The sequence below is a fragment of the Ahaetulla prasina genome, chromosome 3, assembly GCF_028640845.1.
Source record: "Ahaetulla prasina isolate Xishuangbanna chromosome 3, ASM2864084v1, whole genome shotgun sequence".
In the NCBI taxonomy this organism is placed as follows: domain Eukaryota; kingdom Metazoa; phylum Chordata; class Lepidosauria; order Squamata; family Colubridae; genus Ahaetulla; species Ahaetulla prasina.
The window spans coordinates 219,527,324-219,550,450 of NC_080541.1; the positions used below are offsets into that span (position 1 = coordinate 219,527,324).

At 41.8% G+C, this 23,127-nt stretch overlaps 1 long non-coding RNA gene across 3 annotated transcripts; it reads left to right on the top strand.

The window, feature by feature from the left end:
- Window positions 1–598: 598 nt before the first annotated feature.
- On the top strand, window positions 599–23,046 carry LOC131194466 (uncharacterized). 3 transcript variants are annotated; one of them, XR_009154185.1, is made up of 4 exons: window positions 599–4,000; window positions 9,216–9,361; window positions 11,958–12,183; window positions 17,623–23,046. It is a non-coding gene; the product is annotated as an uncharacterized LOC131194466 (long non-coding RNA). The 3 variants fall into 3 exon arrangements; XR_009154184.1 differs by having other exon boundaries at window positions 9,216–12,183; XR_009154186.1 differs by lacking the exons at window positions 9,216–9,361; window positions 11,958–12,183 and having other exon boundaries at window positions 17,623–17,711; window positions 21,124–23,046.
- Window positions 23,047–23,127: the final 81 nt, after the last annotated feature.

Consider the following 23,127-nt stretch of genomic DNA (forward strand, 5'->3'; position numbering starts at 1 on the left):
CCCTCCCTCTGTACAATCTTCCTCCTTTTCTCGCTCTCTTTCTCTCTACCTCTCACCCCCCCCTTCCTTCTCAATTGCACCAGCTTAGCTTTTGTTTTAAAGTGACCTCCTGGAAGACCCTTCTGATGGACATGCAACCAACTTCCCTCTCTGGGTGTTTGTGTATGTGTGTGTATGTGTGCACTTAAAATGCATGCTTCTGGATCCAGCAGCGGGGGCACCAATGCAGCATGCTTTCCTTTAAAAAAAAGAGAGAGGAGGGGGGGAATTCTGTTAGGTCCGTTTGGATATTCTCTCTTTTCCCTCCCTTCTCCTCCCTTCTTTCCTCCTGTTGTTGTCATTCTGTTGCCGTAGCACACACTCCGCATTTAAAAAAAAAGGGGGGGGGGACAAAAAAAACACAAAAAAACTGCAGCGCAAGCAGTGGACTAGAATAATCTGAACTGAAATGCTAGAACTTTGACTGTCCAGATCCTTTTACAAGGTTAAACCAACCTTTTAAATGCCTCATTCAGATATGAGCTGGTAATGACAGCTGTGAAGTGGGGGGGGGGGGTTTGAAAGAGAAATGTTTGATATTAGTTACTGTCTGAAAAGCTCAAATGGTATTGAAAGGGAAGGCAGGAGGAGGAGGAAGGGGGGGGTTAGAACACATGCAAGATAGTTAAACTTAGCTTAAGTTGCTGTGATTGTAATGCTGCGGTGATTAACCAGTGAAATGCCAGCCCAAGGAGCATTAATTACCCATATTCTATGTGATTTATGGGTAACCAAAAGGTGAAGGTGAAAAAGAAATGGATACCAGCAGAAAATAGACACTGGAGGTGTCCAAAAAAAAAAGTATTTTTAAAATTAGGAAAAAGGAACTTACACTTAAGAACACTTCTCAGATGAGTCTTGCTCTTTTTTGGCCTTTGAAGATCATCTTTACATGGTGGTTCCCTTCAGACTTTTAAAGCCATGCAATAGCCAAGAATGCACTTGGATTAGATATGGGCAGGGTGGCTGTGTGCTAGCATTCTTACCTTCTTCCTCAAGGCATCTTTACTGTCTAATATAAAGTGCCATTTATTCAAATTACTTCCAAAGGGCTGGATATGGAAGGTCCTTCCGCCCTCTTATGCAGATATCACATAAGGTGCAAAGCATATTTGTACATTTGTAGCTGTGTCCCTCTAGCTCGGGGAAACGCATGGTTACATGCGTTTCTTGTGGTATAGCTTATGATTGGGGTTTTATGATCCTGTACAGTGTGAAGTAGACCCATTCATTCAAGCAGGTCTCCTCCAGGTCAGATGCACCAAAGAATTCCATCCTCTTACCCTTTGAGTTTTATTTTTCCTTAATAGTGTGCCATGCATGGGTGCATAAGGAAGAATGAAGTCCTAACCCTTAGTAGGACTGTCCAGTTGCACAGTCAGAGAAGCTGTCGTGGTAATTGCTGCATTTCTTTATAACTGGCTCGGCCGTGTCATTTGCACCATTTGTTAGTGTGGAAAATGGAGTCAATTAAATAAGAAATAGTTGCTCATGTTTGGAAGGCTTAGCCAGCCTCTCTTTCGCTCCAGCTTTCCTATCACTTGACTTGTTCTTCGAGGGGCCCTTTTATTTTTGGTCTTTCGGTTTGGTACACCTTCTTATCCTTGAAGGTTGTGTTGCCAACCATCAAAGTTGTCCCTGCAAGATAAAGAAGGAAGCTGTGTGGATTAAGCATAAAGGCATAGCATGATGTCCCTAAAATACCACACCCAGGAGAAATAAACTCTCTCTCTCTTTTTCCCATCTTTAACATCTGGCCTCCTTAGAACTTTGAAATAAAACCCACCAGCCTTCTATAGTTTTCTACCCATGTACACTTTCTAATTATGCAGGATTCCCGCCCCCCACCACTTCCCAACCAGGAATAAACCAATCATTCCAGATGAAGACAAGGATCTTGAATTGTCCTCTGTTATCCTTGAGGGTGTGAAAATGATAAATAACCCTGACTAAATGTAAAAGCAGCAGCTGAGCTATATAATTCTGCTGTGCTATAAGAAAAGGCAAAAGGCAATTGGTTAGAGCCAGAAATCCACCTTTGGCATCTTCACCCAGCACAGCACACACAAAGCAAATGTAACACGCACACACACAAAAAGCACCTCTCCCCAAAAGCAGGAAAAACAAACAAAACAACCACAAAAGCAAAACACCTTAATCTGTAGCCAAACTTGGAAACTTTGAGGTGACTTTTCTATCACATGCAGCTTCTTAATTCTCTTGCATGGATAAGGTTTTGGTCTTCCATCTTTACATTTTGATATTAAGGAGCCCAGTGGGTGCCAATGAATAGGTTTTGGCAAAAAATAAAATAAAAAATAGATAGCAAGGACGCCTGAAAAGTGTCAGGAGAACTGGTTTTCTAAAATAATTTAGAAAGGCGGAAACGAATAAATGAAGTGAATTGTGTCCATCCACTTGTGGCACTTTGGAAATAACTTTATCACAATTAGGAAAAACTATCCGAAGGCCTTTAGGAAGGTCCATGAGATCTGTTCTTTTGGAACTTTGCTGATGAAGTTTGGGCATGATACTTTTCTAACATCCCTTCTAAGGAGGTGGGTGTGAGCATACAAGCAACAATATGCTCAAATTCTTTAACCCGATTTGATTTTGCGCAGACTAATTTCCCCACTTGGCTTCTCTCTCTCTTAAGTGAGAATTCAGCTGCAGATTTTATAAATCAAGGCTGACTGCTGGAAAAAAATCAAGAGATTGTTAATTACCATATTATCACCCTTTGGAGGGAAAAAGAAGATGCTCAACCTGATTAGTTTGAGAAACAAAAAAATAAAATAAAATGGGAGTGCGGTGTTGAGCAATTAAGTGCGACTTGTGAACTGCTGGGACAGTTTTGGAATAATGACACCAACAGGAGGAATCGTTATGAGTTCTTAGCATTTGCAACGGTGATTTGAAACAAGTTGGGAAACGTGCTTACCTCCCAGTTAGCATTTCAAAATGCAATCTGGAGAGTGTGAGGGTGGAACTGTAGGATTCGTCAATATAATTTAAGTATTCCAAAAGTGCTTAGTTTGCCACTTGCTAAGTTTACTTAAACCCTCTTTAAAGGATTCATTAGAAGCCTTGTGAGAAATGGTAAAATTCATTAACATTAAGGCAGGCGTTCTGCATTTGCCTGTAAATTGGTATTGATCTGCATGGCTCAGACTAGTGGCAGCAAAGGTGGGGGGAGAGGAGGGGCACACAGAGAGAGAGAGAGAGAGAAAGAGAGAGAGAGAGGAGGGGACCATCAGATGGAGCAGGTGAGCGGACCAGCAAAGCACACTACACAGCAGTGCTGAACGAGGCATTTATGCACCAAGTGTGATCTCCTGGCTTGCTAGATGTTTAAACCCTGCTCATAATAGTTGCTATTCAGCACCCTTACCATTCCCGATGATGTTATTCGGACCTCATTGTTAGGGGAGCTTTAAAGCTCAGAATGGCTGTGAAGTAACCAGTGGGAAGAGATGAAAAAAAGAGGAGAGAGAGAGAGAGAGAGAGAAAGAAAGAAAGAAAGAAAGAGAAACTGCCTGGTGCAAGCAGAAGGAAGATGCAGGAATTCACACACATGGATACTACTTGCACGCTCACTCTCATCCACGCACACCCTCAGCAACCAGGAGAGCTCAGTTTTTTCTCTGGCCTACATCCATTCCTGGCTGTGTCCCATGCTGTATCCGTGTGGCTGTTTTGTTTCAGGAATCCTGCAGAGTTTTGTCCGGGAGTTTTTTTGTTTGTTTGTTTGTTTTTTTAAAAAAAAGAAAAATCTCACTTCTCTTTGAAATTCCCACCTGCCTTAACTCATCCCCTGTAAAAGAACCCGTGGAGGAGAAAAGAAGCAAGATTTTTCCTTTTCGGCTGTTCCTCATCCGTCGGGCTGTGTCAGCAATGATGCTTTACAGAAAATGGGTTGTGTGTATATGTGTTTTTTTTTTTTAAACAGTGAACATTTAAGGTAAGAAGGAGCTTCCCTTTATTTTATGTTTTTAAAATAATTAAACTGAGGGAAAATAAAACCCCATCTCTATTCTTACGTGTGAGAGAGCATATACAATGTGCATGCATGTAGGTTTTCTTTTCCCGATAGCCAATGGAACGTGTTTAGTTCACATAGAATTAAACCCTTGATTATTTTCCCCCCTCTGTGGATGTAATGAACATTTGACTTCTGAAAAGCATGGGGTGGGGGGAAATGCATTGTCTTTCTCCGTCGACTGGGGAGCAAGCCATATCCTGCATGTGGGAAGAAATTAAAACCTTTTCTTTTTCTTCATTCTGTATAAATAACATGCTGGCTTTATTTATCGTAACTGAAAGTTTCAAATGATATAGAAGTCTCTGATTTTAAAAAACCAGCCTACTTTGGGTTGAGAATTCACAAGTCCATTCTAGTTGGGGTGAGGGGGCGACCTTAAAAATGTTCTTCTTCTTCTTTTTTGTCCTTAGTTTTAACTGAGCTGTCCTCTGAAAATGAGACTAGTTTCCCCGACTAATGAATTTGGTGAATTGTTCCTATCCATTCCTACAAATCCATATTGCCCTTTTCCCCGTTAACTGGGAAAGAGAAGATGCTTGGTAAAGAATTACGTCTGAAGGGCTAGGTGGGTTTGAGTTTCTCAGCTGCTGTGATCTCTAGTTAGATAGTGTGAATTATACAGCCCAGGGAGTATAATGGATGAAGAAACAGCAACCCCCCCCAAATACCAACTCTTCCTCTTTCACCAATTAAACCCACTTGGCCTGTGGCTTCCTAAGCTGATATTCTCTGCCTGGAGCATTTCTTCCCAAATTTGCCTGCTTGAGCAACATACTTCTTTATATGCCCATATGAACCTGGCAAACTATGGAATGTAAAGAAGTATGTATTTCAGGCACGGATCTTCGCGATGGTGCTCACATACGCATGGTGGAAGGAAAAAAAAAACCACCAACCCACCGCCACCCTTAAAAAGAGGAATTTTTAAAAAATATTATTATTTAATGCCTGACACGGCAGATCAGGGAGTCAATTGATGACTGAGTTCCAGCACATGTATTGTTCTGTCACTTTGCCTGTGTCAGCAGGTGAACCGCTCATCAAGGACATTAAATATTCAATATGCTGACTGCGGTATGGGCTTTGAAAGGCAACGCAGAGGAAATTTTACTGTCCACTTCCAGGTCTTTCTTTCTCTCTGTCACGCTAACAGAGGTTAGGGCCCCTCCGCTTTCCTTTCCCTTTTAAACCGGAGAACATTTGCCTGTAGTGCAGATGGATTGACCTGCAGTTCTTTTCTTTTTCTTTTTTTTTTAAAAAAGAGATCTGTACATTTGTGGCGTACAGATTTTCATCTCCTAAATGAGATGGAAAGAGAGATTCCGACGGTCCAGGAAAAAACTACAAAGAATTTTAGGCTGAGATGGTTTTTAACGAACAGTCGTCTATCCCTCTTGTGAGTTTTTGCCATGTTGAAAAGTTGTGGTTTTTTTTTAAAAACAGTACCTGCAGACTTTCCCAATCTCCATGACTCTGGGTGGGATTGAATGTAGACTTGTACTCGGGGGTTTTAAAAGAAGGGTGGAAATGCTGTGAAATCTGTTAAAAGTATATAAACTGTCAAGGATCCGATTCATGGGGGACTCTTCCATTTAAAAAAGTGAGAATATATGTGGGTGTTTTTTTTTTAGGTGGTTGAGTCTTTTCAGTTTATTCCACTGGTGCCATTAGAAATCAGCAATGTTTTGTACATCCATTTCTTGCGCTGGACGTGTTTGACTTAGTTACTAAATTTTTCGGGGGTTCGCAAAAGACACGGAATCATAAAATGAGAGCACCGGCTTAGGTTCGCATAACTCACTACCCACCCCTCATAAAGCTAATCTGAACATAAGGTAGTGATGTATATTGTCGAAACACATAATATTTTTAACGGATTTGGTGAAGTGCGCTGCACGAACATAATCAGTCTTAACTTCACTGCAATTATCATGAAAAGGACGCCTATATTTTTTTATTCAATTCAATGGTAGGGGTTTTCCCCCCGCCTCCCCCTCTTTCCTGCACGGCACATTAACTCTTCCTGAACTTTTCTCACTGGTTGACCCAATACAGTATTCCCACACGGAATACCTGCAGGTCTTCTAAAGTAGCCAAGAAAGCTGCGTGTCACCGGACACCTGACAAGCTGTTCTTGATGTCTTGATCGTGTCTTGAACGGAGTGTGAGAAAACGACTTAAGGTCACCCACCAAATTTGGGAGCCGCTGCAGAATTCTAGAAAGTATATTTTTATACAAGTACGCCGCCAAACTCGCCCTCGTGGACCTATTGATCTCAGTTGACCTTTGCTCTTTAGGAGAGACTTATTGCAAGGCCGGGCTTTGGGCAGGCTACAACAGGTGTAAGAGAAATAATCTGGGGTTAACGCCTGGCTGCCAAAAGCAGTGATCTTTGGCTCGAACAGCAGGTGCCCTCTCTAAGTATAGCAAATGACTGCAGAAGCAGTCCAGGGAAATGAGAACGGTTCAAAGCGAGAGGGATGATTCATGATTCAGCAGTGGGAATGTCCAAGGCAAGGATGTACAAGCTTGGCGATTTTAAGGCTTTGGGGTTTGAATTCCCAGAATTCTCCAGACAGGCAGGCAGGCAGGCTGGCTGGCTGGGAAATCCTGGGAGTTGAAGTCCATAAGTTCTTCAAAGTTGTCCAAGGTTTAACCTGGAACAGAGGAAAGGAGGAGAAATGGCTGGGATAGGGGACCATTGACGAGTAAAACGCTTGGACGTTTTTAGGCTTATTTGTTGCGATAGATACGATGGACTTAGAGATCGAAATAACCTACATGGATGAAAGAACATATCTATTCGAAATGCGATAACTAGGGTAAATATGTATAGAGATAAGGAAGTGTATCAATTGCGTGACAAAATTCGATGATCATGTTTAAACCGGAGATGTCACGCTAGGTCCACTGTTTTTAATTTGTATTATAAAGAAAAAAAACTTTAAAAAAAAAAAAAGTTGTCCAAGGTTGGACACCCCCTGCCTTAGACATTCTCAGTGCGTGCTGAATCATGAATTATCTCTCTTTCACACACACTCTGAACCGTTCTCATTTCCCTGGGCAGCTTCTGCAGTCATTTGGTCTAAGGGGCATGGAGGTGCTGTGCTTTTTTGTAGAAGTGTGATTGTCTTTTTAGAAACCTGGAGGTCACCCGCTTCCATATTCAAAACTGCAGGACCCTACTGGGTGCTGGCTGGTTTGGGAATGTGCAAACCACCTCAGGTCTCGGTCCATTAAATCTAAAGGGTATTTGCGGAGTCCAGCTGAAATCACTGGTACTTCTTTTTGTACAAGGAGCCTAGCTCATTAAAAATAGATCTGCTGAATGGTTATACATTGCATTTAAAGTCAGATCCAGATGGATATTAAAAAGAAATCACCCAGTGTTTAAGCGTTCACACCAGTGGTGGGTTTCGAATTTTTTTTACTACCGGTTCTGTGGGTGTGGCTAGGTGGGCGTGGCATGGCTTGGTGGGTGTGGCTAGGTGGGCGTGGCAGGGGAAGGATACTACAAAATCCCCATTTCCTCCTGATCAGCTGGGACTCGGGAGGCAGAGAATAGATGGAGGCGGGGCCAGTCAGAATTTTTACTACCGGTTCTCCGAACTACTCAAAATTTCCGCTACTGGTTCTCCAGAACTGATCAGAACCTGCTAAAACCCACCTCTGATTCACACCATGGGGAAAAGAGACTGTGTTGCTCTTTGAGGCTGCTTTGCACCCATTAGATCATAACTAGCGAGAAGAGAATATTTGTCGATCAGGGTTGAACTGTAGGGTCCTTGTTCTCTCATCTTGGCAGTTTTCCTACAGACATTTCATGACCCAGCTGGGTAACATCATCAGTGCTAGATGATGAGGGTACCCAGCACTGATGATTAGTATTAGTATTAGTATTTATTAAATTTCTATACCGCCATTCTTCCGAAAGACTCAGGGCGGTTTACAGCCAACATAAAAACAATATTTATAAACAGAATTAAAAGACAATATAAAAATCTAATTCAATTTTTTTTTTTGCATTTATATCCCGCCCTTCTCCGAACACTCAGGGCGGCTTACACTATGTCAAGCAATAGTCTTCATCCATTTGTATACTATATACAAAGTCAACTTATTGCCCCCCAGCAATCTGGGTCCTCATTTTACCTACCTTATAAAGGATGGAAGGCTGAGTACCTATTAAAAATTATTCAAAGAGCAATGATAAAACCCCACTTAAAACAATAGTATCTTAGGCCAACCCTGCGCGGTGAAATAAAAAAGTCTTGAGCTCGCGTCGGAAGGTCCGGAGGTCGGGGAATAGTCGTAGCCCCGGAGGAAGCTCATTCCAGAGGGTGGGTGCCCCCACAGAGAAGGCTCTCCCCCTGGGGGTCGCCAGCCAACATTGTTTGGCTGACGGCACCCTGAGGAGACCCTCTCTGTGGGAGCGCACAGGTCGATGGGTGGCTATCGGTGGCAGCAGGCGGTCCCGTAAATAGCCCAGTCTTGTGCCATGAAGCGCTTTAAAGGTGGTTACCAACACCTTGAATTGCACCCGGAAGACCACCGGCAACCAGTGCAGCCTGTGCAGGAGGGGTGTTATATGGGAACCCCGAGTGGCTCCCTCTATCACCCAAGCAGCCGCATTCTGGACCAGTTGGAGCCTCCGGGTGCCCTTCAAGGGGAGCCCCATGTAGAGAGCGTTACAGTAGTCCAGGCGGGAAGTGACGAGGGCATGAGTGACCATGCACAAGGAATCCCGGTCTATGAAGGGGTGCAACTGGCGGATCAGGGTGCATCAGGGTACATCAGGCGGACCTGATAAAAAGCTCCCCTAGCGACGGCTGGATGATGGGTAATGAAACATCTGGGAAAAAAAAAAAAACCAAGCTCAGAGAGCACCGAAAATTCCACAGTATAACCTACTTTTTTTTTTCAAGGTGGTGTGCATTGTACATTGTACACCACAGCCTCTCTTTCCCCACAGCAACCCTATGTGATGTGCTGAGCTGAACATGTGGACTGACCCAAAATCACTCAATGACTTTCTGTGACTGGGAGGGGGGGGATCCAGAATCTGGGTCTTCCTGCCCCTCATCCCAATTATTCTCCGGCTATACCTCAAGGACTTATATATTTTATCCGTAGGGTTGACTCCAATCGGATTCAGAGATAATCCTTGAAGACGGGAGTGGGCTGCTTAGAAGTTCCCGACCCATAATTAGTTCTGCAACTGAAACCTGCCCATTCTCGTGCCTTTTCTGTGGACGCACATTTTTATTACTATTTAAATCGTAAGCCTGGTTTTTCTATTTATACGATTCGACGACGTGCACGTATTGCCGTATGATACGTTCTCTGTTTCAACAGGGCATATGGCCTTCCTAATCGCTATTGCTAAATGTAGTTCGCCAGATTGGCATAGTGACCTTATTAAGTACGAGATGTCTGGCATTATTGTAGTCCTGCTTTATATGGCTGGCAAACTGCACACAGCTCGGTGTATGGTAAATTGCAAGGCCCTCTTTTGAGAAAATTTAATTTCAGGGTTGTTTGGTTTCGTGGTGTTTTTTTTTTTTTTGTGTGTGTGTGTGTGATGTCCTTGATGCTTTCTAAGAAGGAACACGGTGGCTCAGTGGCTAAGACGGTGAGCTTGTCGATCAGAAAGGCCGGCAGTTCGGCGGGTTCGAATCTCTAGTGCTGCATAATAGGGTGAGCTCCCGTTTCTTGTCCCAGCTTCTGCCAACCTAGCAGTTTGAAAGCAGGTAAAAAATGCAAGTAGAAAAATAGGGACTTCCCCCTTTGGTGGGAAAGTAACAGCGTTCTGTGCGCCTTTGGTGTTGAGTCATGCCGGCCACATGACCACGGAGACGTCTTCGGAAAGCACTGGCTCTTTGGCTTTGAAACGGAGATGGGCACTGCCCCCCTAGATTCGGGAACAACTAGCACGTACCGTATTTATTTATTTATTTGTTTATATTTCTATACCGCCCTTCTCCCGAAGGACTCAGAGCGGTTTACAGCCATATTGAAACAATCTTTACAAACACTAAAATAATTTAAAATGAAATATTTAAATTTAGGCTGACTCCTTAAAACCCATTTAAAATTCCCAATTAAAACTATCAGGCCAGTCCTGCACGATGAAACAGCCATGTTTTCAGCTCGCGTCGGAAAGTCCGGAGATCAGAGTTGCTTTCTGAGGTTGGTTGTTTTCTTGCAGATGTTTCATTACCCAACTTGGGTACATCTTCAGTGCTTTTGTTTTTAAATTGCAGCATTGAAAAGTCCTTAACTTTCCCTGGCATTTTTTCCCCCATGAAGTCCAAATGAGAACTAATTAATTGAGCAAAATCTTTCCTATGTAACATGCTTAGGATGAATAATAATAATAATAATAATAATAATAATAATAATTGTATTTAGAGAAGGAGGGTTCAGAAACACTCGGTGTGTGCTTGCTTACACCTACGCATATTAATTTAGATTTATGAAACCTCAGTAGTTTGCAGTAAAACCAAAAGTAATAAACATTTTAAGCCAACAACAATTACGGTTTCGCTTTAAAAGTTTATGTTCTTAAAATCATATTATTTTTTCCCAAAGGCACAAAGAGGTTAGGGTCTGGAACGCCAGCAGGAAATTGTGCACCTCAGCAATTTGGAAAGGCTGGATGCCAAATTGCTGCAGGCCAAGCTCACAGCATCGATGGGCCAATTTCCTCAGGTGATCTCAGTCAGCGGTGAAGGGTATCAACTCAAAAAAAGGCCGCCTCTCAAAAGGGAGCAAATTGCACAGAAAGCATCATAAATCTTCTCTTGAGACAAATTAGCAGCCAGTATAAGCCATCTTGGGGTGTGTGTGCGCGAAGGCTGAGTGGTTAAGAAGCTGAATTTATCAGCTAGAAAGCTGACAACAGTGTTTGAGACCTGAGCGCCGTGGGATGGGGCGAGTTCCTGTTCTTGCCCTGGCTCCCACCTTGCAATTCGAAAGCATGTGAATAGATAAATAGGTACCACTTCGGTGGGAAGATAACAGGGTTCTGTGTGTCTTGGCATATAGTCATGCTGGGCACATGACCGCGGGAATGTCTTCGGACAACAATGGCTCCCTCAGCTAAGAAACACAGATGAGCACCGCTCCCTAGAATCAGACACGACCGGAAGGGCAGGGGTGTCAAACTCAAGGCCTGCGGGCAGGATGTGCTTAGATCTGGCCCATGGGGTCACCCTGGAAACAGCAAAGGACCAGCCAGTGGTGCCTCTGCCAGCGAAAACGGAGCTTGGGAGGGCCATGCATGCCCCCACCTGGGCCCCATTTTTGGCTGTGACGGCCTACTGCAGCACTCTGCCAGCGAGGAAGGAAGGAAGGAAGGAAGGAAGGAAGGAAGGAAGGAAGGAAGGAAGGAAGGAAGGAGATTATAATAAGAGTGAGGGAAGCTCTGAGGGAAGTCCTAACTTAGACCTTGGCCACCACAGATGCCCCTGACTCAAGTGATATCGAGCTGGCCACCCCCCCCCCCCACTCCTCCAAGGTCAAACACAACCCTGATGTGTCCCTCAATGAAATTGAGTTTGACACCCCTGGGATAGGAGAAACCTTTACATTTAGCTTATAAGGCATCTATCATAGTATGCCACGGTTTCTGAATCATTCTAGATCCCCATCTCACTGCGGAAATTTGATACTAACAAATTTTCCAAAAAGACTCAAAAGTTATCAAGTTTGGAAGTTGCATATCTGTCCTCGACTTACAACCATTCATTTAGTGACCGAAGTTACAGCAACACTGAAAAATGTGGCTTGCGGTACTCACACTTGTAACCATTGCAGCATCCCCACAGTCACGTGATCAAAAAAAATTGGCAATTGGCTGCCATTTTATGACAGTTCTAGCGTCCTGGCGATCTCCATTCGCAACCTTCCCAGCCAGCTTCTGACGGGTAAAGTCAACGATGGAAGCCGGATTTGCGCGACAACCACGTGATTTGCTTAATTAACCACACTGATACGCTTAACAAACGTGGCAAAAAAAAAAAAAGGTCGTCGAATCGGATGCGAATCGCTTAACCACCGCTGTGTTTCACAACGGAAATTCAAGGTCCCAGTTGTGTCTGTAAGTCAAGGACTACCTTTGGTTGGCATATGAGGTTGTGAACTACCCAGAGTCACTTAGATGAGATGGGCGGCGTAGAAATTGAATTAGCTAATTAAATATCAATCGGAGCAGTGGTGGGATTCAGTCGGTTTTGTCTGGGTCATGTGAACTGGTAGCGGGAGGCTCCGTCCACCCTCCTGGACGTAATGCCTGACTACTGGGTATGCGCAGAGGTGGTGCATGCACTCACATTTGCAAACCGGTAGGAAGTGAATCCAACCTCTGAATCAGTGGTGATTCGGTTTTGCCTCCACCTGCCGGGGTGAAGAACTATGGCCCTGTTATGCCTTGTGGACTTCAGCTCCCAGAATTCCTGAGCCAGCCATGCATGGCTGGCTCAGGAATTCTGGGAGTTGAAGTCCACAAGGCATAACAGGGCCATAGTTCCCCACCTCTGACCTTAAGATGCTAAAAACGGAGTCAGATGGAGAATCCCTTGTCCAATGGAGAGAAAGGACAAGAGTGAATCCCAGAGAGTGATAAGGACCACATCCCTTGGGTTGTGTGTTCGCACCACTCAAATTAGCCTCTCCATCTTGTCTGGATTCAGCTTTGATTTATTACTCTGTCTGCAGCCCCAGAATTGACTAGGTAGGCATCTTCACTGCAGCTTTGAAAAGATGCTTTTGCAGATGGTAATAATGTGCTTTAGAGAAGAATGCAGCTCAACTTTTAACATTGGTGAGCGTATTCTAGCACTAGCATTACGGGATGGGTTTTAGGGGGCACGTTGGTCTCTTAGCCTCTATGTTGTAACCGTGAAAATGCAGACCAGGCTGGGTGTAACTCAGCTAAACGTGGTTTGATTCGATCTGTGTACTCTTATAATTTGGTGTGACTCCTTATTGTAACTCCTGAACAATAATGAGTTGAGCAGTCTGTGGCTCAGACTGCTAATGCAGTCTGTTATTAACAGCAGCTGCCTGCAATTACTGCAGGTTCAAGTCCCACCAGGCCCAAGGTTGACTCAGCCTTCCATCCTTTATAAGGTAGGTAAAATGAGGACCCAGATTGTTGGGGGCAATAAGTTGACTTTGTATATAAATATACAAATAGAATGAAGACTATTGCTAACATAGTGTAAGCCGCCCTGAGTCTTCGGAGAAGGGCGGGATATAAATGCAAAAAAAAATATTTGTTTTTGTTATTCTAAAAAAAAGGTCAGTTTTTATGCCAAGTCATCTTCCATTGATGAAGCAGCATAAGAACATGCTAAAATATTTTCAGAGTGATAAAAAGACCTCAAATCCCTGCTTACTATTAATACTTTATAACACGATGAAATCTTTTTTAAAAAAAAATCAGACCATGAGTGTTCAGAAATTAACCTTGGCTGTGCGGTAAAATTATTTCCTAAATTTAAGAGATTTTCTTTTTCCTTACATCGCTCATTTTTTTTTTCTCAGAAAAGTATATTCCAAAATCGAACAAGTAAATTCACTATCTTGGCTGTTAAGTTAGATAACCAAGAGATTAGTATCTAACTTAACAGCCAAGATAGTGAATTTACTTGTTCGATTTTGGAATATACTGTCAATATAGGGGAAATTTAATTTGTTTTTTTTTAAAGAGCAAAATTGCAATTATTAGGTTTCGGGATTTTTTTTATTTTTTTTTTGCATAAAGCGTTTTATTCTGAAGCCAAAGACAATTCTTTCAGCAACTTCTTTGAGCTTGTATCTTCTTTTTCAATTTGGATTCTATATCTATTTGCTTATTTGCTTACAAGGATTGCTATATTCCAGCACCGGTTTTATATTAATGAAATGCATTTTTTCATGCTATTTTGATTTCTTCTAATTTCCCCCTCCTCTGTGAATTAATATTCTTGTTAATTAAAAGGAATTACATTAGAATGTGAGCAAACCATGCAGTATGAAAATTTTATGTAAATATTTAAGTGGTTCTAAATTGAGGGGACGGCTTGGCTTTATGATGTTTTAAGAACTTAGAGGCAAAAACCGCTAAAAAAAGAAAGAAAAGGAAGGGCAGGCTAGAAGCAGTTAAAGGCTGTGCCAGAAAAGGGAGAATAGAATAGAAGAATAGAGTAACAGAGTTGGAAAGGACCTTGGAGGTCTTCTAGTCCAACCCCCTAAACCACTTCAGACAAATGGTTATCCAACATCTTCTTAAAAACTTCCAGTGTTGGAACATTCACAACTTTTGGAGGCAAGTGGTTCCACTTATTAATTGTTCTAACTGTCAGGAAATTTCTCCTGAGTTCTAAGTTGCTTCCCTCCTTGATTTGTTTCCACCCATTGCTTCTTGTCCTGCCCTCAGGTGCTTTGGAGAATAGCTTGATTCCCTCTTCTTTGTGGCAGCACCTGAGATATTGGAACACTGCTATCATGTCTCCCCTAGTCTTTCTTTTCATTAACCTAGACATACCCAATTCCAGCAACCGTTCTTTATATATTTTATCCTCTGAAATACTTTGGTGGAAGTGATCTAAATGTAATTTAAAAGTCCATTTTTGGGGTGGATCCAAGCAATAAGTACATTTCTACAGAAATGATGCATCAGGATGATACAGAAAAAATATGTAGTAAATTTAAAACGCTCAGAATGGATGGCTTTAAACTTTAACGTTGACTTTAATGATCCTTAATAACTTTTCTTTCAACGACAGCGTTTATATTTACACTGATCTCACCCAATAGTCCTTCCCCCTCAATCATTCAGAACAGGTAGGATTTCCTGTCTCTTGTGCCTCTAAAATGAATAGAAAATAAGTCACTTAGAAACGACAGCAAAAAGTTATACAGGTGGTCTTCGACTTAAAACGGTTCATTTAGCGACCACTTGAAATTACAACGGCATTGAAAAAAATGGCTTGGGACCTTTGTTCATACTTACGACCGTTGCAGGGTGCCCTGGATCACATGATCAAAATTCAGATGTTTGGCAACTGACTCATATTTATGACGGTTGCAGTGTCCGGGGGTCACGTGATCCCCTTTTGCCACCTTCTGACAAGCAAAGTCAATGGGGAAGCCAGATTCACTTAACAACCATGTTGCTAACTTAACAATTGTGGTGATTCACTTAACAACGGTGACAAGAAAGGTCGTAAAATGATACACGACTTATTTAACCGACGTCTCACTTAGCAACAGAAATGTTGGGCCCAGAAATTGTGGCCGTAAGTCAAAGACTACCTGTAGGCTTTGTAAATTTCCAGACCATGATTGCTTAACCTCGTTTGCCACATTTTATTCAAACGTACCAAGTCATTCAGCCAAAAACATTAAAAAAACAACAACAGGCAAGAACTGCCTTTCCACCACAGCTAGGGGAGGATTTGTGTTAACTGCCAGTTGTGGAAACGGGAGCTGAGAGGATTGTAAAAGTTGTAAATCTGGTGAGCCAAATTAGTTACATTTTTCTATTTTACATGCTCCACAAAATTTCCTCTTTCTGCATTCCACTTTCTCAACTCTGCACAAAAATGAACATTTCGCTTGTGCTTGACAAAGTCCTGAATATTATTCAGTTTTACCGAATAGAGTTGGAAGCGACCTTGGAGGTTTTCTAGTCCAAACCCCTGCTGAAGCAGGAGCAATATATTCAGACAAATAGTTGTCCAATCTCTTCTTGAAATCCTCCAGTGTCGGAGCACCCACAACTTCTGAAGGCAAGTCATTCCACTGGTTAATTGTTCTCAATGTCAGGAAATTTCTCCTTAGTTCCAGGTTGCTTCTCTCCTTGATTAGTTTCCACCCATTGCTTCTTGTTCTACCCTCAGGTGCTTTGGAGAATAGTTTGACTCCCTCTTCTTTGTGGCAACCCCTGAGATATTGAAAGACTGCTATCATGTCTCCCCTAGTTCCCCTTTTCATTAAACTAGGCATACCGAGTTCCTGCAACCGTTCTTCATATGTTTTAGCCTCCAGTCCCCTAATCATCTTTGCTGCTCTTCTCTGAACTCTTTCTAGAGTCTCAGCATCTTTTTTTTATAATATGGTGAGCAAAACTGGATGAAGTATTCCAGATGTGATCCTATTAACGCTTTATCATTTTGTTTTTTTATAGTTTATAATTATAGTTTTATAATTTTGTATGGATAAAGTTAAGGCAAAATAGAAAAACTGGAGAAAAGCACTTTTTAAAAAAAAATGACAATTTTTTGAATGGTTTCTTGGCTAGAGCTATTCATAATCTAGGGCAGGGGTCTGCAAACTTGGCTCTTTTAAGACTTGTGGACTTCAACTCCCAGAGTTCCTCAGCCAGCAAAGCTGGGAGTTGAAGTCCACAAGTCTTAAAAGAGCCAAGTTTGCAGACCTCTGATCTAGGGGATTGTTTATTTCTTTTGAGCCACGAAAAATATCTTTACCTGCCTGATTTTGAATAAATAATCATCAAATTCCATAACAGCATTTTTTTTGGTTGCAATTTAAGTTTAGTGACGCATGCATCAAAAGCAGCAAAGCATTTTCTTACACAAGGAAGCATGTACTGGTTCTGGGTTTGTTTGGTTTTTTTTAAATGCAGGAGAAATCCAGAAATATTTTACAAGAAGAGTTCTCCATTCCTCTGAAAACAATAAAATACCTTATCCCACCAGACTTGAAATCCTAGGCTTAGAAAACTTGGAACTCCGTCGCCTTCGACAAGACCTAAGCTTAACTCACAGAATCATCTATTGTAATGTCCTTCCTGTTAAAGACTACTTCAGCTTTAATTGCAATAATACTAGAGCAACTAATAGATTTAAACTTAATGTCAACCGCTTTAATCTAGATTGCAGAAAATATGACTTCTGTAACAGAATCATCAGTGCTTGGACTACTTTACCTGACTCTGTGGTCTCTTCCCATAATCCTAAAAGTTTTATCCAAAAATTTTCTACTATTGACCTCACCCCATTCCTAAGAGGACCATAAGGGGCGTGCATAAGCGCACAAACGTGCCTACCGTTCCTGTCCTATTGTTTTTCTTTTTCTTCTTCCTATATATATGCTTATACCTCCTTATATTTACTCATATATGTGTTTATATACTATATAATCTTTTTTGTATGATACCTACATATATTGTTGTGACTAAATAAATAAATACATAAATAAATAAATAAGAAAGGAGTACATCAGCAGTCTTATTTAAAACTGTTGACCCACTCTGAAAAATGTTGCATTGAGAATAAACTGCTATTAAGCATGATTAGATTGACCTGCAGGACAGAAGTTTTAGCTGCGGCAGTGTAAGTCAATCTAAAAGAACATCACTTGGATTGGGTGGAGAGAGAGAGAGGGAGGGAGGGAGGGAGGGAGAGAGAGAAAGAGAAAGAGAAAGAGAAAGAGAAAGAGGGAGGGAGGGAGGGAGGGAGGGAGAGAGAAATTAACTGTTCCAGGCTCCTTTTCATTTTTAATGTATGTGTTTTATTTTATTTTATTTTAGAAAGGATATGTGTATCCTGGGGAAAGTGTTAATTGCTGCCATTTTAGCAGCAATGGAAAGTATGGGACTCCGATCAACTGAATCAAAAGGTAAAAAAGATAAAATGTGCTTATTCAGGGTTTAGGCAACTGGGCACGTTTGATTGCAGAATAGATCTGCACTGCAGCGCGTTATCTCTTGCTACACAGTTTGGGTTAAGCGGGCAGGGAATCCCTCCTGTTCTCAAGCCCGTGTTGAGCCAGATAGTTTGCGATGGTTTGCCCAAAAGTATGGCAGTCCCTCCCCGTCCCAACCTCCTAGGTACAGATTTCCCACCTGGCTAGCTAGCCCTGGCTAACTTTGAAAAAGCTAACCGGGAAATGAAGTTTGAAAGAAGGCAATGGCCAATTATTTTTATATTGTTTCTTTAAAAAAAAAAGTATATAGACAGGCCCATGTGGTCTTCAGAAGTCAAGCTTATCTCAAGAGAGATTTTGTCTTCTCTTCCTGCTCTTCTTCCTCCTCCTCCCACTCCTCCTCCCCCTCAATTTCCCTTCCTTTTCGTTCTCTCCTCCTCCTCTTCCTCCTCTGTCTCCAACTCCCTTCCTCCTCCTCCTCCATCTTTTTTATTATTTATTTATTTATCGAACCAATGAAGTCTACATGCTTCAACCTTCTAAAATATACGTCACCTTCTAACAGCCATTGTGTGACTTTTTCGGTCAAGTGCATATTGGCGATGCGCAAAAGTAGAACTATGATAAATTACAGCCCTGTGAGTTCAATAGTAAAAATGAGACAAAAAGGGAATAAACAACAAATTCGTGGTATGCTGCTGTTGGGAATCTCTAATTCAAATTAGCATTGTGGAATTGGGGTTGGCTTTTATTTTAGAGGCCGGCATTATCCAGTCCAACGTATCTGACGCTTGTCGGATATCATTGTTTTAGGAAGAACTCTGCAGGGTCGTTGTCGGTCCTTCCCAGTCACCTTTTGTCCTTGTCGTCTGAATCTGCCTTTCCTTTTTTTCCTTTTGCTCTGTCGTCTGTTTTCTAATATCCATTTTTAATTTCTCATCTGCTTTTGGTGGCCCCCCCTAGCAGAACGTGTAAACAGATTGGTAGAGCCTACATTAAATGTTTTGGAGAAAATAAAGTGCTATAATAAAAGCTCACTGTGGAAAATTTCAGTGACGTATCTGGTCTCCCACTTTAACATTTAGCAAGGGAAAATTATTAACAGGAGACCACCCTACCGGCTATATTCAAACAATATGTTTAAATGGATCGTTTAAAAAGTAAAAGCTGCATCTATTACAACATGCTGCGTAGAGTTGCGTCTTCTTATTTTTTCCCCCCCATACAAATGCAAGATCATTTCCCCACCTAACTGTGGCTTTTGTTGTGTAGTTTATCCAGCGAACTTACTGTTCAATATAGTGTACAAACCTAGAAAATTCAGTAACTTAAGTTAGGCATGTTATGTGTACGGACTGGATAAATCTTATTTTGATTCCGATCACCTTATAAGATTTGGACTTGGTTTGTACTATGGGTAGTCTTTGACTTACAACAGTTCATTTAATGACCATTTGAAGTGACACTGAAAAAAGTGACGTATGACCATTTAAGACCCTCCAAAACAGTTAGAACAATTAACCAGTGGAACAACTTGCCTCCAGAAGTTGTGAATGCTCCAACACTGGAAGTTTTTAAGAAGAGATTGGACAACCATTTGTCTGAAATGGTATAGGTGGGTCAGACTAGAAGACCTCCAAGGTTCTGTTCTGTTCTGTTCTGTTCTACTCTACTCTACTCTACTCTACTCTACTCTACTCTACTCTACTCTACTCTACTCTACTCTACTCTACTCTACTCTACTCTACTCCACTCCACTATTCTATTCTATTCTATTCTATTCTATTCTATTCTATTCTATTCTATTCTATTCTATTCTATTCTATTCTATTCTATTCTATTCTATTCCATTCCATTCCATTCTATTCCATTCCATTCCATTCCATTCCACTCCACTATTCTATTCTATTCTATTCTATTCTATTCTATTCTATTCTATTCTATTCTATTCTATTCTTTACACTTACAGCCATTGCAAAAACCCCATGATCACGTGATCAAAATTCAGACGCTCAGCAACTGGTTCCTATTTATGACGGTTGCAGTGTCCCGGGGTCATGTGATCCCCTTTTGTGACCTTCCGACAAGCAAAGTCAATGGGGGTGCCAGTTTCACTTAACAACCGTGTTACTAACTTAACACCTGCAGTGATTCACTTAGCAACTGTGGCAAGAATGTAAAATGGGACAAAATTCACTTAAATGTCTCACGTAAGCAACATACATTTTGGGCTCCATTGTGGGAGGTAAGTCAAGGACTTGTGTATGTATTATTCATGTAATTAATTCGTTTGCACAACATCCAGATCCCAGTGACTCTAAATGGGGGATTGCTAAGAAATTGCAGGTTTCTGTATTAAACAAGGAAGTTGGAGCAGAGATAAGGGACAGATCCTGAGAAACGGCAGTGAGAGAGCATATCAGTTTTCTGAAAAGAAAATTGTGTGACATAACATAACATAACATAACAACAGAGTTGGAAGGGACCTTGGAGGCCTTCTAGTCCAACCCTCTGCCCAGGCAGGAAACCCTACACCATCTCAGTCAGATGGTTATCCAACATTTTCTTAAAAATTTCCAGTGTTGGAGCATTTACAACTTCTGAAGGCAAGTCGTTCCACTTATTAATTGTTCTAACTGTCAGGAAATTTCTCCTTAGTTCTAAGTTGCTTCATGTCAATGTCAAGAATCAAGCTGAAGTCCTGGGTATCCTTTTCCTTTTTAAAAAATAACATTTGGAATGGAGGTTCATATATGGATATTTAGCATACAATTCACACAGTAGGCATTTCTGTGCAAATATCATTCCAACGTAAGCATTCCTGTATAGATTTCTGCTGCATGCAAAGAGAAGTACAGAAATGCGATGTTGCATGCATTTTATCTGTGCCTTTTCCCATAAGGTGTACCTGTGCATAATAATAACTAGACAACCCGGGAACTAGTGGGTCGTCGTTTTAGAGACCTTTCCTTATCTAAACAGAGAAACAGAATAACGGAGTTGAAAGGGACCTTGGAGGTCTTCTAGTCCAACCCCCTGCTTTAGGCAGGAAACCCTACACCACTTCAGACAAGCGGTCATCCAACCTCTTCTTAAAAACTTCCAGTGTTGGAGCATTCACAACTTCTGTCAGCGACTCGTTCCCACCGGTTAATTGTTCTGACTGTCAGGAAATTTCTTCTTAGTTCTAGGTTGCTTCTCTCCTTCATTAGTTTCCATCCACTGCTTCTTGTCCTGCCCTCAGGTGCTTTGGAGAATAGCTCGACCCATTCTTCTTTGTGATAGCTCCTCAAATATTGAAACACTGCTATCATTCCCCTAGTCCTTCTTTTCATCAGACTAGACATACCCAATTCCTGCAACCATTCTTCTTCATATGTTTTAGCCTCCAGTCCCCTAATCATCTTTGTTGCTCTTCTCTGCACTCTGCGCAACAGAATGACCAAGGGCAAAAGCAAAGTGGGAGTACTTTCCAACTTCCTGCTGGCCTGACCACAGCTGACCACCTCCCAGCAACCAATGGTAGGACTGATCTGCCTGGCCAATGGAGGTTTCAGGAGTGGTCTCCTGAACCTCTGGGTGGCAGCAGTGCGGTAGCATTGAAGCGACCACAAATATGCCAAATTTCAGTCCCCTGGAAGTGATGGGTTCCAAATTTTGAATGCCATGTAAGTTAGTCCATTCTCACTCAGTCATCCAAGTCATGGTTGTCCCAAAGGAGCTTTTTCAGAAGGCAGCTAGGCTTGGTTTTTCCCTGAAGACATTTTGCTTCTCATCCAAGAGGCTTCTTCAGTTCTGACTCCACCATTCAATCAGATCTGAAGAAGCTCCTTAGATGAGAAGCGAAACATCTTCCAGAAAAAACAAAGTCCAGTTTCCTTTTGGAAAAAAAAACAAAAACTTTTGGATTAGCCATTTCCAGTACCTTGGTTTAAAAATGGTTGACCTCGATGCCCTGTTTTTGCCCAGTTAAAAGGTTGTGGAATGAGAATTTTGGTAGTAGATAAATTCCAAAGCATCAGGAGTACCATTTGAACACCATCGGCATTGACAAACTCACCACCAGTCAATTGCAAAAGGCAGCTTTACTTGGAAAACCTTATATCCTGCGACGATAGCTTTCATCTTATCAAACAGCAACATCTGGCTATCTGAGGTCTTTGCAAAGTGTTCAGTGGATGAACAATAATACCAGATCCAGTCTAAACATCTGGCTGGCTGTGCGACCAATGATGATAATAATAATAATAATAATATTAATCGTCAGGGAGCTTCGTGGTATGTGAAAGTCAAGGGAAAAATTAAATTCTAATCCATGTTTTAGTTGAAGAACTCCAAAGTACTGGTGTTCATATTAAAATGTAAATCCAACCAATTGCTCTCTGTCCCTAATTATAAATCATTATCTAGCATGGCAGCTTCTGTATGGCATACATGGAGAGACCCATAAGTCTTACAGCAACTAGACAGATTCCAATAGACCAGTGGTCGGCAACCTTAAACACTCAAAGAACCACAAAGGTCCCAACCGGAAACCCCACCCCCACCCCCCTTCAATTCTGGAGCCAACTGGAAGTTTGGTTCTCCCACCATAGAGTCTCGTCCGTTTTCCTCTGCCGACCAGAAGTCCGGTTCCCCCACCGTAGAGTCTCTTCCTAGAGCGGTGTCCTTTTTCCTCTACTTGTCCTAACCGAAAGCCCTATCAATTGTGGAGCCGACTGGCGACAGGGAGCCGCAGCAGAGGGGTGAAAGAGCCACATGCGGCTCCAGAGCCGCCGGTTGCTGACCCCTGCAATAGACAAATGTGTTGCTGTTGTAATATCCGACTTCAGGGTATCCTGCTTGTTTGAAATTCTTCTGACTCGTTCCGACAAGCATTGGAAGAAATAGGATGGCAGTGGGAATTTGGGTGTATCAAATCAGGCCATCGATCCATTAATGTTTAAGCATTTTTTTAAAAAAAATAGATTTTTTTTTTGATTAGGACATTTAAAGTAAAGCATTAAGCCAGGAACAAAAAAAAATGGATAGCTCATTTTATTCAGTAATGTCATGTTATCACAATATAGAAAACTGAACTGTTAAGCCTTTAAGTTTTGGTACAAAGAGAACAAGAGAATTTCTGACAGAAATTCAAATTGACAGAGTTGGAAGGGACCTTGTAGGTCATCTAGTCCAACCCCCCACCCAAGCAGGATCATTTTAGTTGTTTTTATACACTATCGCTATAAAAATTTCCAGGTTTCCCCCCCCCCCCCGGAGAGTAAGACAAAAAGGCAAGTTTATGGAAAGAGAATCTAGAAACTTGTGGAATTTTCTGGAGATCATAGATAGACCAATGGAAGTGGCTTTCTATATTTTTGTCTTCTTCCAAGATTTTTTTTTAACT